The 15383-nt window shown below is 38.4% G+C and overlaps 1 protein-coding gene across 1 annotated transcript in view; it reads right to left on the reverse strand.

The window, feature by feature from the left end:
• Positions 1-3605, reverse strand: part of pde4dip (phosphodiesterase 4D interacting protein) — a 95089-nt gene extending 91484 nt beyond the window's left edge. The window contains exon 1 of the mRNA XM_085253004.1: positions 3432-3605. The gene's annotated coding sequence lies outside the window, so the exon portion shown is untranslated. The remainder of the gene's footprint in view (positions 1-3431) is intronic.
• Positions 3606-15383: the final 11778 nt, after the last annotated feature.

Genomic DNA, 15383 nt, shown 5'->3' on the forward strand with positions numbered 1-15383 from the left:
GACTCGGATAGACTGGACATCACAGGGAACTGACATAACTAAACAAGAAATCAAGAGCGGCAAATAATCAAACTCAGAAGCACTAGAAAATAATATACATATGTTATAATTCACTGGGCCCACATCCTCATTTTAGGTTTGGCAGCATTTTAGTAGGTAAAGGTGAATGGCTTGGACATGAATTGAGCTGCGGTTTGGGGAAGGCCTCGAAGGGGCCTGGCAGGTCCCCATGTACCAAATGGAAGTGAAGAAGTTAAAGAATTGAAAAGGGGCAGGATGGTGGGGCAAATGAGAATGAACAGCTTGTAGAACTGGGGAAACATATATAGATGACAACTGGAAGGAGCGTGTTTGGAGGCGTGGTCACGCTCCTGGAATTCCGGTACTGAATCTCCAATAAAAACATGTCAAAAGAACATTTCATTATTCCACAACAAAAATTCGAAACACTGGACCATTATAAATGAACTGGTTTGCATATCGTACTCCACCTCAGTACTCAAAGTGCTTTATTCAACATGCCTCATTCAAACTATTCTTTCTGTCTAACATTTACACACATCCTCATGCCGAGAGCATGCAGAGAGCAATCAGAGAGCAACTTGCTGTTAACATCTTTCCCATGCATATTAGGCAAACAGAGCAGTGAGGGATGGAACCACCAACCTACCAGTTTGTAGATAACCTGCTCTATCTCCTGAGCTACAGCCACCCCGATGCTGGACAGTGCTCAGACAACTAGAGCTGTGACTGACAAAGCTGACCATCAACGCAGTCAAAAATACCTTTAGTAGTAAAGTATGTAGAAAAAATATGATCAAAAAGTTGTATTTTTAAGAACTTTATCTTCAGTGGACTTGAGTAAGTTTGTCAGGACTCCATTTGAGCTGTTATCTAAATCTGATACATATGTGACAAATCGTCTGTATGTTACGCGTTGGGAATGAGAATGCTCTGGTGATGTATGTAAACATCTTTCTTTTTTATTAAATGAATGCAAATATTTAGTCCCGCACAAGAGATTTATTAGTGTTTTGTGAATCTTTCTTCACCATGAGTAGAGAATGAGGCACAGACCTTCACTCTCTGTCTTATTAGATGCAGGGTCTGTGTACTATGCTGGGAGGATGTTGCTGTCCAGTTAATTCAGCAGTTTATGTACAAGCTGTGAATGACGATCTTGAAGAGTGTTTAAAGGCCAAAAATCTGCCAGAAAGACTTTGAATGACAGTTTGTTTTTGTCTTTTTATTTCATCCAAGAGAATTCACTGGTGTGTACTGTTAAAAAACGAAGAATGTTTCACGATAGAAATCAACATCATAAAATAGCTGATCAACAGTTTGAGCATGTGGACATTATTTTCCCAGGTGTTTTCACTCAAATTTAGCCAGAAGACAAATGCATTTATTAGCCCTCCCCCATCCAAAGCGCATATTTTGAAAAACTACTTTATAAATAATCAATAACTCAGTGTGATGGTTTGGCTCAAATATCACAAATCTAAGCTACAAGTTGTTGCATGTGTGTTGTTGCTGCCTGTGTTTGAGTAATTTCTGTAACTGTGAGACATCTGCTGCTGCCTATCTTGGCCAGGTCTCCCTTGAAAAAAGAGGTTTTTAATCTCAATGGGATCTTCCTGGTTAAATAAAGGTTAATAAATAAATAAATACAAGTGACATAATGCTCAGTCATTAAACATTAACAAACATTACACAAAATTGACAGGTTTTTTTTCTTTCTTATTTGCAAAACTGACTTTTGGATAAATGCATCCCACTTACACGTGGAAGTGTCAGCAAATGAAATACATGTGTAAAATACACCTAACAAAGTACATGAATAGTAAATATTTGTTTAACTGAGAACTTGCTGCACTTTTGGGTTTTCAGTTGAAGATGCAAATAAAAATGTTTAAAAAATTAATTAATTGAATTAATTAAAGTAAAAGGTATTTTATCCTATCCTTTTACCCTTTACAACAGTGAAAAGGTAAAAGATTTTTATTACCTTTAGCACAGTACTACAGTAAATGTACAGCTTGAGTTTATCTTCATCTAACACACAAAAGTGGTCCTTAAAGTAATGAATGTTATGCCTGAATCACTGAATGACAACATGAGTAGATGTAAGTGCAAAGTCTGTTAATATATGGAGTAGAAAGTACATACATTTGTTTAAAATGTAGGGAGTAAAAGTAAAAAGTAAAAATAACTACTAAAGTAAAGTACAGATACCTGAAAACTCCACTTACAGTTAGGTCCATAAATGTTTGGACAGACAGAGACAACCTTTTTGGTTCTGTATATTACCACAATGAATTTTAAATGAAACAACTCAGCTCAGACTTTCAGCTTTAATCCTGCATAAAAATGTGTAGAATTAAACCATTTTATCATTTTAGGGGCTGTTGCCATGATTTTGCTCAAAATAAATAAAATGTAATTAATTGAATTTTAAATGTGTTATATTTAAAGTGATGATCCTATAATCTAGAGAAAACAAAAACTGTAATAATGTTGGTTTGTGGTCACCTAATCCAAAACTAACTGTAAGCCCTGTCTTAAGAGTAGACATGATGTCTGTCACCAAAACCTAGACTGGGAGCTAGTTCCACAGGAGAGGGCCTGATATCTTGTTTGTGTGCCTGGAATCATACGTTTAGAAACTCTGGCCTGCAATTGGAGAGCAAAGGATTCAATTGGGATAATATGATAGCATTTGATCTTTAACACATCACAGGACCTGATCAAAAAGGACTTTGTCATGTGATTGGAAAGAATGTAGCATATTCAGCCTAATCAGAGTGACCACATTCTATATATAATGAGATCAGCATACATGTACAATTGCAATCTAACTTTCAAACTATTGTCTAAATATTTTTGATATAAATGTAAAATATTGCATAAATTACATCAGCATTGCCAGTCAGAACAGTCATTGAAATATGTGAATTTGCTTTTCCTTTATTCTCTGTCTTCTATCTAAAAAACACTTGAGAAAGCCTAGAAACTTGTTGGAGAGAAGTAATTCATTCAAGAGATGGAAAAATCACAAGTACTGCCCTTTAGATGGAAAGCTACAGTAGAGGAAGAGCTCTGTGCTGAGACTGCTAATGAAAATCATATAGCTCAGAAATCAATAAATCACTTAGGAACAGGAAACAGTTATTGACTAATAACAGTCCCAGACCTCTTGCGGACCAATCAGATGCTTATCACCACCTGACAGCATCAACACTGGATTTTGGTTTACAACATAATATGCCTGCTGGGCGGGTATATAACGACACATTGCGTTCTTATGCACTGCATTTCCTCTAAATTTGTTTTCAGTTACACGAGAATAAGTGTCTCCATCTTTATTACTGTTATTCCGCCAAACCGGTTCTACATTACAGCACAAACAGAAATAGACGATGCGTGACTACCTCGTATGTAAGTCGTATGTTGCGGTGACAGCAGCATCTCTCTTTAGCCATCTTCTTCTTCACCTCCACGAGCACATCATCATCGGTATCCGTTTATTACCCCTTCATCATCCGGTCATGGTTGCAGGAGTCACCTCAATCTGGAGTCAGAGATGCTGCTGCTATGACGCCACCACTAATGCTCCCGTTGCAGCTCATTGGTCGGTTAAGCGCCCCCCCCCCTCCCCTCCCCACACACACACCCCCGGCCCCCTCCATTAGGGTATTCTGGATTTTCATTTTTATGCCCGCAGATTGTGTCCCCCCTTCCCGCAGACGTCCAAGGAAACCATGTGACCGGCTCGTCAATGCGGGGAGTTGCGAGGTGAGGGGTAAAACATGTGCAAAAAAAACAATGCTTTGCTTGGATAGATGACATATTCTTTTAGATAGACTGGCAGCATGTCAAGAGGCACGCTATTACCATAAGAGACATGAATAAGGATAAGAAATGCATATTACAACTGAATACTATTAAGGCATGTGAGATATCGATAAGTGAGACAGCTGTCCGAATTTAAATGTTACAAAACTTACAAAAGTCTACTAAAATGAAAATTCACCGTGAAAGGTAAAACTAAATGTAGGCTATAGAACAGACAGAGTATGAACCGAGCTTTTCTTTTCCTGTCTTTTTCCTGTCCTCATCTCCACAATAAAATAACAAGGTCATTACATGTGTTTCCCTCTGTGTGTTTATATGAGTGAATTTCCCTTTTTTTGATTTGAAATTTCCTTTAAATCTGTCCTGGTTTTTGCTTCAAACTAGTCTGTGCGAGCCATTGATGTTATGTCACCTAGTGGCCAAATAATGCATTACATTCCACAGTTGATGTACAGTCATGTAAAATCGTGTATTTCCGTTGTGTGGTGTTTATGTGCACATACGTTCTTTCAGTTACTCCTCAATGTGTTTTTATTTCATGACATGTGCTCAGATGAAAAAAGTGATGTGTTCCATACATTCCACGTGTGCCACATGTATTCAAGCTACAGACGCCATTCTTCCTTTTTATTTTTTGTTTTATTGTTAAATATGACTATATATGTTATTCAGAAATTGTCAGAAAAGTTATATTTTGGAATGAGAATGTTTTTTTTTTTTTAAATTAGGGTGTGCTCAAATATGGAGCTTTACAGGAATGCAGGAATTTTATTTTATTTTTATTTTCATATTTTAATTAGCCAATACTCAAGACCACAAAAGTTTTAAGCAAATATTAAATGGTTGAGCAAAAAAAATCTGATTTGACTTGAGATGAAGTGACTCACCCATTTCTCTTTATTCAATTCAATGTTATTTGTGTAGCACCAAATCACAACAACAGTGCAAGGAGCTTTATAAAGTGAATAGAGCAAATCACAACAATCATGACTGCCAATGAGCAAGTGTTTTTGCAAAAGTGGGAAGGAAGGAAGGAAGGAAGGAAAGGAAAAACTCCTTTTTAACAGGAAGAAGCATCCAACAGAATAAGGCATCTGGTGTGACCGGTTGGGTGTGAGTAGATGAAGACAGGACAAAGACATACTGTTGAAGAGAGACAAAGATTAATAGCAACAAATAATTAAATACATGCATTAAATTTGTATATTAACAATAAATAAATAAATGAATATATAAAATTGAACTGAATTAAACTATAGCTAAACAAAACTATAGTTCAAAACGCGTGTGATAAAAATGAATGGACAGATGAATGAAAAGAATATTAAAGCTAGACTTTAAAAGAAAATAATAATAAGATGTCCCAGATTTACAGAGGGCTTTTTGTAGAGCAGCAAACTGGCTTTTTGTGCTAAATGATGCTTTTCTAATTTAGTGAGATACTATTTACTCTCCAGCTTACCAGTTTTCCACTTTAAAGTGTGTTTGAGAGTTATACCAGGGAGTCAAGTACTTCTGATTTGAGGCTCTAATTTTTAGAGGGGCTACAGTATCTAGAGTTGTAAACAGTGAAGAGGTGTGGCACAAAATAATCAACCTCTGTGGGAGTAGCGTAGCTCTGCACTGTGTTGGCACAAAGCAATGAAGAAGAGAGCTGTGGATGAATTATTTCCTTAAACTTAGTTACAGCACTTTGAGGAAGACATCTGCTGTGATGAAATCTACTCCCTACTGCTGTGTAATCCAATATTGTAAATTGAAATGTTATCAGGAAATAATCAGAACAAAGACAGTTTAGGAAATATTGTTAAATGTTCAGTTTCTATGCCATAAGTTAGAACAGGACAGAGTGTGATTAAAGTGGTGGGAGGGCTCTTTTACCTTTTGAAAGAAGCCAGTTGAGTCTAATAACAGATTAAATGCCATGCTGAGGCTGTCATTTTTAGCATCTACATGGATGTTAAAATCACCCACAATAATTATATTATCCGAGCTGAGCACTAAATCAGATAAGAAGTCTGAGAATTAAGTTAAGTCTCAGGCTTTTAAATGGATTATAACTCTTTCTGCTTCTTTACTTGATTTACAAGCTGAGGTGGGGGATTGTTGCCAAAAAAATGTTGATAAGTGATTAAAACATGTATTAATAGGGACTTGGAAGAGAGAGAGGTGATGTTTAATAATCCACATTTCACTGTTTTACGCTTTGGTGCAGATGTGGATGCTGTATTGTCCTGTTTTTTATGTTTAAGTTGTTTTTTGCTGGTTTTTAGTTTGTTTTTTGTCTGTTTGGGAGCAGACACAGTCTAAGGGGATGGGGTTTCAGGTGAGACCAGAAGAGAGAAGCTGCAGAGAGGCGTGTAAGACTGCAACTCTGCTTTGTGGTTTAGTACATTTGTTCAGATTTTTAGAAATGAGAGCTGCTCCATCCAAACTGGGATGATGCCATCTAATATGACCAAGTTTCCCCAGAAAGATTCCCATTTATCTAAAAAGCCCATGTCATTTTTGGACATCACTCAGCCAGCAATTTAAGGAGAAAATGAGGCTAAACATGTCACTGGTCTGTTTGGGGTAGAGACCAGAGCAAACTACAGAGTCCAACATTGTTTTTGCAAAGTCACACATCAATTCCATGTTGTTTTTTCGATTGGTCATGTTTCGATTGTCATTACTGCCGACATAAACTATAATTTTACAGAATGTTCATTTACCCTGAGCCATTTTCTTCAGTGTCACCTGTTCTGGCCCCTGGAAGACAAGACTATAGTTGCTGGTGTCTCTATCTTCACATATCTCAGAACTGAATGAGTTGGTGGTGTACCGGGCGCTTCTGCTTAGGAATACGTGTCATCCTCACCATCATCCAGCCAGCTTAGGACCGCTTGGGACAATCTGCTTGAGCTAATGGGTTTCGTTGATGAATATATTAAAATATCCTACTGCACTGTTGTGAGGCTGGACAGTCAAGTGGGGAGAATCATATTTGTGTACCAATCTCATTCAATCAGTATCATATAAACAATTTATCATTCAAATCTTTTTTTGATCATTTATTTCGAGAGTAGAAGGCTGATGTTTGTTTAGTCTATGTCAGGGCAGTAGCTGTAGCTGTGGCAGAGACTGGCTGGAAGTTAAAGGCTCTCAGAGTGATGGTCTATAATTCTCTGTGGGTAAAAGGTGAATTAGCTTCCTGTGATGAGCCCAAGGATTTTAAGGTCTTAGTGTCCACATTGACAAAATCCAATTCCCGCCTAAGCCATGGGGATACTGGTGTGCGTGTGAGACTGTTCCTAAAGACGAACAACCCCACATGCTACCGTCAGCTACTATCTGCTACACTCAACAACAATTCTTCTTGTAGGCTTCTTCCACTGCAGAAAATATTCTTGGATATCCTTAGTTTGAGACTCACATTAACCGGAAAAATTAAAAAAATGAAAGCTAAAGCTCTTACTGTTCTTTCCTCTGCCTACAGTCAGCAATTCTGCCCATAGGCAAACGATCAAAAGCAACATGATCATTTGCCATCTGAGTATTGTCTTGGTCCTGAGCTGTATAATGAAAGAGGTTTCAACAAGGAAAAAGCTTTAGCCTTACTCCGACATTGGACATATGACTGTGCCACTGACTTCCTTCCTGGGCACTGATTCCCTCCAATCATTTTATAGCCTCTCAGGCCCTGAACATCTAACCATGTATCAAGGACTCACTTGATGCTGGAGTCATCCGACCCTCATCCTCCCCAGCAGGTGGGGAGCTATATTATGTCCATGTATAGATTTGAGGACTAAACCAGATCACACTTCTGCTGTCTTACAGGTCATGGTCCATGACCTTCTCAGAGATTTCCTGAATATATTTGTCTACCTGGATACTAATCTTCTTGAGAAGGGGAACACTATACTCATATCATAAAGGTACTTCAAAAGTTCGTGGAAAATAACATTTTTATCAAAGCAGAGAATAATACACTTCATGCCAAGCGGCTAACTGGCTTATACTCTGGAGAGATGGCTTGTGAGGGCAGACACAGAGACAGTTAAAGCAGTAACCGATCTATCTGCGCCTCCTCCTGTCAGTTATCAGTTGTTTGAATCTGCTTACTGAATGCAGCTGTTACAAAAACTATGACAGTAGCGTAGCTAAAGCGTGGTATGGTCACAGCAGAACTGCCAGAAATAAATGGTCTCATCACTGTACATTTCATCAAATTTCTATGCAGTACCCAAATTTCAATTATATACAGTGCTGTGAATTTCATGCTTTTCTTGATTTATAATTTTTTACCACACATGTTTAAGATTATCAAACAAATTTTAATATTAGACGTTAACACAACATGCAACTTTTAAATGATTTTATTTATTAAGGGAGTAAAGGTATCCAAATCTAAATCATGAATTAACTGTAATTAACAAAACTTTCTGAAAAGCTGAGTTTAGTTTCACTAGCCACACTCAGGCCTGTTTGCTGATCAAGAAATCATTCAAACACAACCAGGAACCTGAAGTAGACTAAAAGATCTCAAAAAGCAACACATTATCCCGCGATCTAAAGAAAACAGAGAAGAGGTGAGAAACAAATTCATTGGCATCTAGAAAGGCTAAAAAATATATTTCTTGATTCCCCAAAAAACCACAGTGAGAGCCAATATCCACTAATTGAGAAAACTTGTAACAGTGGTGAACTTTCCCACTAGTGGCCGGCCTATCAAAGTAAAAAAAGAGGGCATAAACAACTCATCCAGGGGGTCACACCAAAATACCCAGAACAGCCTCAGTTAAGGTTCAGGTTTCAACAACAACAAAGGGAATGGGCAAAAACAGCATCCATGGATTGCATAATGTTAAACGTTAAACCACTATTAACCAAAACGAACACAGACTTGCCTCACATTTGCCAAAAAGTATCTAGATCATGACACAGACTTTTGGGAAAATATTCTGTCGACTGACAAGACAAAAGTTGAGATTTTTGGTTTGTGTCCTGTTCCACCTGGTGGAAGGTGGAACACAAACACAGCTTTTCATGATAAGAAAATCCTACCAACAATCAAACGTGCTGGTGGCTAAGAATGGTTAAATTCTGCTCTCTACTAGAAATTCTTGAAGGAGAATTTCTGACCATCAGTTTGTGGTCTGATGTGCAAACGGAGATGGGTTATGTAGCTGGATAATGATCTGAATCACACCAAAAAGTCTACCTCTGAATGGCTAAATGTATTAATAAAATAAATGAATAAAAATCTGGATTTAAATCAGAGTGAGATGCCTTGGCATGACCTTAAGTAGGCCATTCATGCCCAAAAACTCCAGTGTGACTGAATTAAAACAATTCGGCAAGGAAGGGTGGCCAAAAATTCCTCGACAGCGATCTTAAAGACTCATTGCCAGCTATCACGAATCCTTGATTGCAGTACTTGCTGTCAAGCAGCAATAACCGGAGGCACAACCAGTGTGATGGACCGAGTTGAAAAACAGGAGTCGTCCCAGGAATTATTAGAAAAATATAGTTTCCATTTATTTAACCCCCAAAAAATTTACAAGACTAATAAATGTTGAGCTCATAAAAGAGGTCAAAGAAACAAAACTGAACTCAGGCACCGACTGCAAACTTAACAAACCAAATGACTGCCCAAACATACATAATTGACCTAAACATGAAATGACATACTAGGGTGTATATATAATGGCTGATCAGACCATTGTGACACATGAGGGGTAACAAACAAACACAATCATAAATCACAAACAATGCAGTACAATCTAGTTTGTTAATAAACTAAACACTAAAGAAGAAACTCAAAAACCCCATTAAACCCTAAACTCAAATATTTAATTAAATACAAATACTTTGTTTTTAAAGTAAAGAAAACACACATTCCCCCCTTCAGCAGGAAGTGGTGGTGTGGTCCAATTATCTTCCTTTGTATTTAATGGTTTCAAACCCTGGCTACCATCTTTTGTCCAGCAACTCCCAGGGATGATGGCAGGTAAGAAATAAAAAGACAAAAGTTAGTCAGAAAGCAAAGAAATGAAGAAGTATGAATACATAAGTAAACTAAATGTGCGCGCTTACAAATAGAACAAATGTATCCAAACCAATCAATGAAGTTATTGGCAACTAAAATGTATTACTATGTTCAAATGAATGAAAATACAAAAGTTACCGACTTTAGAGTGTGGCCATGGGTTTGGCCATCACAACCAGTCATTAGGTTTAAAACTGCAGTTTTCATTCTTTTGTATCTTTGTCAAAATTTGTTTGATGATCTGAACCATGTATGTGACAAATACGCAACAAAAAAGGAAGGGGGACAAATACTTGGATACCTTAAACAATAAACATGACTAGTCCTTGTGGAATGCCTGTTTTACATGGTCTCGGTGATTACATCCATGAGGTCAACAGACAACCACAAGATATATGAATGTAATCTGCAAATTAGTCTTTTTTTTATTTAAAGCTACTTATGAGGTTTATTTAAGGGAAACTCAAATGCTGTGTGAGGTAAATGGGTGTGTAGATGTGTTGATGAGTGACGTTACGTTTACGTCTGCTTGCTCTTTTGTAGAGAATATTTGGACCTTTCTGCAGTTTCCTGCTCTGTTTGTTTGAATTAGTCATAATTGCGTGTGACGCTCCTACTCACGTTAGGACATTTCAGCTGACTGTTAATATTAGCTCATTCCTGCGCCCAGAGCTGATGGAGTGATCAAAAGCTTTACTGCTGAAGGAAATATGCTGCTTGTCCCAGCCTGGCACTGATATTCATCACCACCTCAACTCTGCCGGCCCACAGGTGGCTCCCTTATTACAAACACATGTTACATAGCTGCTCAGTCGCTCAAAAAAAAAAAAAAGTTCAAGTAGAGAGTCCATATATCTGCCTGTATTTGGCGTTTCACTGGAGTGACTCCAACATTCTTCGCAAACACTATTTGAGTTACATAAACTCATCGTTTAATTGCCTTTAAGTTAAAACACTATTTTCCAAACTAAAAAAGAAAATCTCTACTTAATGATAAATACTTGAACTCAGTGAAATTCAAAAATTGCTCATGAACGATTTCAGTCCTTTTTTAAAAAAAAAACAACTTCTACTCGTGGAACGGAAACCATTCTTCCAATTATTGTTTTAACGATGGTGCTGTCTAACATGTTAACCCACAGTCTCCAAATGGAGTTCATCTTGTGATTGTGTAGGCCATGGCATATGATTCACATCATTTTGAGCCCTTCTCGAGCCCTCTTGTGCTGTTAAATGGGGGGATTGCGTAGCCTTCATAATCAAACAGGGCTTCAGAAGACGTTGCATCAAGGCATTAATGTGGTCTCTCCCAATAATTCTGGATTAAGTGGTGACAATTGGATCCAAGACAGGCCAGCACACATAGACACACATAGTATGTCAGGAAGAGAAAAAGTGTATACATTGTTTTGAAGAAATTCTGATGGGTCATTACTATAAGTAAAAGAAAAGAAACAGAGCAGTGTTAAAAATCTATTTCCCAAAGGTGATTCACTCTTGCTAATCAGGTATTAGTTTAAACACCATTGTTAAATAAGGACAATACAAACATTTCCTCTCGGCGTGCTGCCCATTAGCCGAGTGCCACTTACGCTAAATGGATAATTGAAAAAAAAATAAACTGTGGGGTCCACTTGCTGCAGGCCAACTGGATCAACAAGTCATTGTGTGTGTGAGGGAAAAGAAAGCCTGGTCTTTGGTTTGTGAAGTCAATGTATGTGTGTGAAAGTGGAAAAAAAGAGTCTGAGGGGCGACTGCGCACACCGCCACCACTGGGAAAATTGAAGGCAGATTTTCCATGGCAGGCGTAGGCTCCAAATTGTTCGTTTTGGATGGAGAATTTGCTCTGGCATGAGATGTGACAATGATATTCATTTTGGAGCTCACTTCCATTTATATAGTGCTGATTGCACTTACACACCTACATACACACACAGGCTCCAGCTGAGCCAAACTGTTACAGAAAACTAAACCTGCCTTCAAATGAGAAAAAGAAACCTTGCCTAAAGTTCAGGCACAGATCTAAAGACTTGTGCTTAAATTGCAGCTCTCTTTATACTTTGATTTGCACACACACGCGCACACATACACGCACACCTACATACACAAACACTCTCCAAAAACAGACATTTCTCTATCGCTTACTCCTACATCCTCATGCGTGCCCAGACCCATATGATGTGCCAACATTTAGTTGATGTGATCCAGCTCCAGGATCATGTTTCTTCAAATCATCTCTAACTGGCCACCACGAGGCCCATTAAAGAAAACTGCTACAGATAGCTGAGGAGGTTTACTGTTCTCTATTTCAGTCAGGAACACAGAGGAACATGGATTGGGTGTGATGGGAAGAATCACAGAACGGGGTGCACGTCTCCTCACAGCTTTCTTAGTTTTAGCCCAGCTAAATCAGCCCAAAAGACAAAAAGTGTATTGATTGCACTATACTGGAATGCTTCCAAATTTGTGCTCATTTTTCATGTTTTTTAGTTTTAGTTTTTTCACTTGAATTTTCTGATTTCTTGTGGAGATCTATGTCTGATTCAAGCTAGATTTGAATTTCTGAAGACCATTAAGAAAAATTAAATTAGCTTTACTTTAAATCAGTTTCTGCGATTAAATTTGATGGTTGAACAACTGTACAAACATTTAAAATGTTCTAGTTTCATTATCCTTGATTTTGCGTTGCATTTTTTAAAAAACCTTGTTGAGAATACACAAAATGCACCATATTTATTTTAAGAAATTAACCTATTTTTTATTTTGAGTTATAGGTGGTTCGGATTTTAGATTTCATTTAATGTTTTGATTTATGTGTTTATATCAGCACGAACACTTATTACTTATGGAGCAGCTGAGATTACTGTTTTTCCTGGCTGTGTCGCAGCTGTGCATTCTCTCAGTGTCCAGCAGAGGGAGTGAGACATTTAATAATCTGAGTTCCTGTTTAGGTGCAACTATGGCAGCTTTACTTTTAAGTAAAAGTACTAAAACAAATCCAATCGTGAAATTTTTATATATTAGAATTTCAAGGGTTTTTTTTTTTGCATTGAACCACAACTTTTTTATGCCGTCATGCAAAGTGATCTGAAAATGCAATCATACTGGTGCATTTACACATATGGATACACATATACACACACGCGCAGACACGCACATGAGATACACAGCCCACTCCCTCTTTCTGCTTGTAATCTTACAATCTGATATAATCTGATAACGTCGTCTTTTAAAGTGCTTAGCTGCTTTACTTCTATCGTGAAAGACGGTTTTAAAGGCAGCGAGAAGTAAAAACACAAATGTGTTACGAGGCCTGTTCGATGAATAATGTAATATTCCCTGTGCTCAGTAAATGTTTGTGCTCTTGAGACTTCTGTCATATTTCCCAGGTCATACATTTGTTCAGCTGCGAGAGGCTGAACTTCCTGTAAGTAATTGACAAACTCCTTTAAATAGTTCATGTGCCATAAGGGAATATGAGCTCTGCCGATGATTATACAACGATGGCGTCTCAGAGCTCACGTCACGTCACTCACCATAATTGTTGTTTTGGTTGTTTCCCTGCTGGACCTCAGAAGGGCTTAGAGAATTAAAATGCTAATTCATCCAGGACCAAAATAGTCCAAACAGCTATTTAAGTTGAGCCAGAAGCATTTATCACACCATAATTAAGTTAGATCCAGGAGGAGACAAAAACTATCTTTGTTACTATGTTAACTGCAGCATGGGAAAACCCAGGATCTGTGCAGAAAGCCTTTCATTTGGAGTTTTGGATTTAAAGGTTAACTCTTATTTTTGGAGCATTGACCATCACCCCTGTATGTAACAATAACACTGCAATCCCCAAGTTCAAATCTGTGATCACTACAAGGAAATAAGACAGTGCAAGATGCCTGAGCAAATGATTAGATGTGCCAGATACCAGAAGATAAGGACAACAATCTTAACTAAAACAAAGTAACATCCACCACCCTTTGTATCGGCTATGACTTATGCTCCTGTGTGTGCACAGTTTTCATGAGCAAACAGGAATTATTGGAAATGTTTCAGGCATGCTGACTCAGTTTGCCCTCCAGACATAAAAAGGTTTAGATGAGCTACAAAAACCTTTGACTTGTTTACTCGTCGTCAGATCAAACAAGCCAAAGGTTTTACTCATGTTCTCTTTTTCTCCACCTAGAGAGAAAGATTGAGAACTACCATTAGTCCAGACAGTTTCACTCGGCTGAAATTCTTCTTGAATGTAAAAAAACCCCACCCCAAACAAAACAGCATCTCGTATTATGCTCGGTGACTGCACTCGCATGAAAACTCTGAGATGGATAAGACTACAGAGAGATGCAGAAACCTATACTGAAAACTCAAAGCTCTGTTGTGTTTAAGAGAGAGCTGAGCATAAAAGCAAAGCTGTCAATTTTCCGGCATGTAGTAACAGAAAGTACAATTTGAATAAGGTACTTGAGTAAAATTTTGAAGAACATTCCATCAACTCCATCCTGAAGTTATTGCACATAATACAAATGATGGTCAAATGTGCAAAAGTGAGGGCTACCTCTTCAGGTTAAATGCCTTCTGGTGGAAGCACAGGCTTCACAAATAACACGTGTTAATCAGTAAAAGCAAGCATCGTTTTTATGGGGAAAAAGCAGACAGATTGTAAAGAAAAGGAAAACAACCACTCGTTGGCAATGCAAGAACAGTTCATATGCTCACCAATGTTAGCCTTGGGATGGCAGCTTGAAGTTAATTATGTTTCCTTTCCAATCCAACAGAGGGTGTAGTCGAGCTTGCATCTGTGTTTATGAAAAGTGTGTAATAATAGTGACTTAATCACACAAATAGTGCAACCTCTCAGTCAACTTGACTTGCGTGGAAACTCCACATCTCAGGACATTCTTTTGGTTGTTCACCCAAACCACACACTGTTAACAGCTGTGCAGTATTTCACTCAGACTGCTTGGAGATTTTCTATTTTTTGTGTTGAGCTCTTTTCCAAAACCACTCATTAATAAAGTATTTGTGATCATGTGGCACTGATGGCAGAACAAAGCTTACTCCAGGCAGAGAGTGAGGGGCAGGAAGCAAAGAAAAGAAGGTGAAATGCAAAAGTCAAGGAGAAAAAAGCAAAAGGAGAAAGGAACAAAGGAAGAAAAAAGATGGATGTTTCAAAGGAGCCGAGTTAAGTAACGCTCTCTTTCCCGCTCTCTTGCACATACACACTCTGCATGCAGACTCCTCACCCCTCCCTCGCTCTTACTGTCTCCTCTGTAATGAGCTCCAGATGTGCTGCTAAGATGGGGGGGGGGTGGGTGGGTGAGGGTGACGGGTGGAGGAGGAGCGGTGGTAATGGGGGAGCTGCCTTGTATGTCATGTGCTCATTCAAGTAGAGACGATGTCTGAGGGGACGCTGTCAGCCCTGATGGAGTTGCAGTCCAGGGCCTGGAGGCGAAACTGGGGGAGGAGGATGAAGAAGGGAAGCTGAGGTGGGGGTGGG

Source organism: Mchenga conophoros, linkage group LG17 (assembly GCF_057382185.1).
Source record: "Mchenga conophoros isolate Kocher_MC1m ecotype Shallow Benthic linkage group LG17, M_conophoros_male_GT1.1, whole genome shotgun sequence".
In the NCBI taxonomy this organism is placed as follows: Eukaryota; Metazoa; Chordata; class Actinopteri; order Cichliformes; family Cichlidae; genus Mchenga; species Mchenga conophoros.